Genomic DNA, 2,505 nt, shown 5'->3' with positions numbered 1-2,505 from the left:
GGGCCTTTGGCAAGTTTCCAGTGATTCAGGGAAGCTTGGAAAGAACCAGCGACCTCTTCACCCTCTGATGCCCTCTCCCACAACTCACCCACCTTGGTTCCTGGTTTTCTCTTCATTTGCATTCTTGCAAAATTCGTAACTATGTGAAATTGCATGAAAGCATGAAATGTGCAGTGCATTTGAATAGCTCTGCCTGTGGCTATCAATAGGTACCACACCGCGCGCGCGCACACACACACACACACACACACACACACACACGCAGGGAGGGAGGGAGGGAAAGAGAGATAGAGATTTTGAATTTAACGATATTTGCAGTTAAGCCAGCTAGAGCTGGAGGGAATGTACAATCATCGAGGTGAAGGCAGCAATTTGCTGGGCAGCCAGCTTCTGCTCCATCTCATTCTAGTGCCTGGCGATCCGGCAGCCTCCACGTAGTGATGCTTAATTGGGAAAGAAAGAGGAGGTTTTGAGAAACTCATTTCTATTCCAAAGGTAGCCCTCATTTTTCTTCATTCTGACTGTTCCTTTCTTCTGTCCTGTTGAGGTAAGTTAAGGGCATGCCAACAGGGGACATGCATAGACCACCCCAATTATGAACAGTTTCCTGGTTTGAGCTCTAGTGTCCACATGGATTGAGTGCTGAAGGGCTGAGCCAGTGTATCCAAGACTTGCCTTATCAGTTAGCCAGGTTTGGGGAACACTGAGTTCATTTGCAAGTGAATAACAGTTTCAGGTGTTGTGTTTCCTATGCTTGCCTCATTAATCTGCGCATCCATCCTCTGAGGTAGCACCTCCAATTCAGAGGTGAGGATATGGGGACCTCATAGAGGGTCACTTGTTCCAAAGCATGCTGGCTGGGATGAGCCTGAGAAAGGGTGGAAGCAGGTCAAGTCTAAGGAGCATCTTCTCACTCATACATTCAGCCTACGACAGCAATATCTGTATCTGCATCTATACTGGTGTTTATGTGTGTATCCATCCCTGTATCCACAGCCATCTGCATCCCTGTGCACCTGCCATCTAATTAGTCTCAATATCTATATCTGCACCTGTACCCATGTCAGGATCTGGATCTGAATCTACATCAATGTCTATATCGATCTCCATATCCCTATCTTATCAATATCCATATCATATCAATATCCATGTCTATATCATAACAATATCCATATAAATCTATATCCTTATTCCTGTCATATCCACATGATATCATCTCTAAATCCATATTTATATCATATCATACCATATCATATCCATACCCATATTATATCCATATGATACTTATATTCTTACATTATATCTATATCCACATTTATAGCATATCCATATATATCTGTATCCATATTCATATAAATATATATCCATATTAATTTCATATCCATACCCATATCATCTCCATATGCCTATTTATATCATGTGCATGTCCATATCAAATTTATATCGATATTGTATCCATATACATATATTTATACCATATCAATATATCTATATTATATCTACAGCCCTATCACACCCACCTTATAGCTATATCCAAATTATATCTATACTTGTATTTATGTCCATATCTATACCATATTCATATCCATATCATATTATATCCACATAATATCTACATTCATATCAAATCCATTCCATATCAAATTCATATCCATATCACATTCATGTTCATAGCTATATTCACATCTGCATTGTATGTCTATCCACATTATACCTATATCCACATCCATCTTATATCTGTACCCATAACATATACCTATCAATATAATATCTATATCCATTTGCATATGTTATTGATAGCCTATGTCCATAGCATATCCATATTCATATCATGTCCATACTCATATTCAGATCCAAGTCATATCCATTTTGTATGCATATTCATATCTGTATCCATATCTATACATCTCTATTTATAATCAAGCATCTACGTGGCAGGACCTTGAGGTCCCCGTTTGCATGTTGTGCAGAGCTCCTGACTGCATGGAGCTCGCCAGCTACCTGGAAGTCAGACATGTATGGTCAGTCACAATCCTCTTATGTGTCACAAAGAAGAAACACACAAGGGCTTATCTGGGAGTACAGAGCTTGTCAGGGAAGAGGTCCAGAGAGGAGACATGCAAGATAAGATGGTGGGGCCCAGACCCTGGCACAGCCATGGGAGACAGAGCCCCTGGGAAAGTCACCCCAAAGGCCTTGAGGGTGAGCAGGGCTCTGTGCTTTCAGGGACCTGCAGGGCTGTTTTGCTGGAGCCTGGGCTGGCTGTAGACCAGGGGAGGAGGAGCAATAACCTGCTAAAAGTCAGGGGCTTGGTGCTGAGTAGGGGCCTTAAGCAGAGAGGAAGTGGGCATGGTCTGCAGGGATCTGTTTATCTGCAGAGTGAAAAATTCCTGAGATGACACTTATTTTCTAAAAGGATACAAGCTTCTCAAACCTGCAAAGCCCATCTCCAGTTCCTTATCCTTCCTGGTTCATGGTCTCTGGGAATTTAAACACAGAATCCCA

At 41.8% G+C, this 2,505-nt stretch overlaps 1 long non-coding RNA gene across 2 annotated transcripts; it reads right to left on the bottom strand.

Annotated features, from left to right (window-relative positions):
* Positions 1 to 288: 288 nt before the first annotated feature.
* On the bottom strand, positions 289 to 2,003 carry LOC144582832 (uncharacterized). Of its 2 annotated transcripts, none has more exons than XR_013536278.1 (3): positions 1,842 to 2,003; positions 759 to 868; positions 289 to 443 (listed from the first exon to the last, which is right to left on the bottom strand). It is a non-coding gene; the product is annotated as an uncharacterized LOC144582832 (long non-coding RNA). The 2 variants fall into 2 exon arrangements; XR_013536279.1 differs by having other exon boundaries at positions 1,942 to 2,003.
* Between the last annotated feature and the right edge of the window lie 502 nt (positions 2,004 to 2,505).

This window comes from Callithrix jacchus, chromosome 5 (assembly GCF_049354715.1).
Source record: "Callithrix jacchus isolate 240 chromosome 5, calJac240_pri, whole genome shotgun sequence".
Lineage (NCBI taxonomy): Eukaryota > Metazoa > Chordata > Mammalia > Primates > Cebidae > Callithrix > Callithrix jacchus.
The sequence above is the reverse complement of the archived record's forward strand: the minus strand, read 5'-3'. Positions and strand labels throughout refer to the sequence as shown.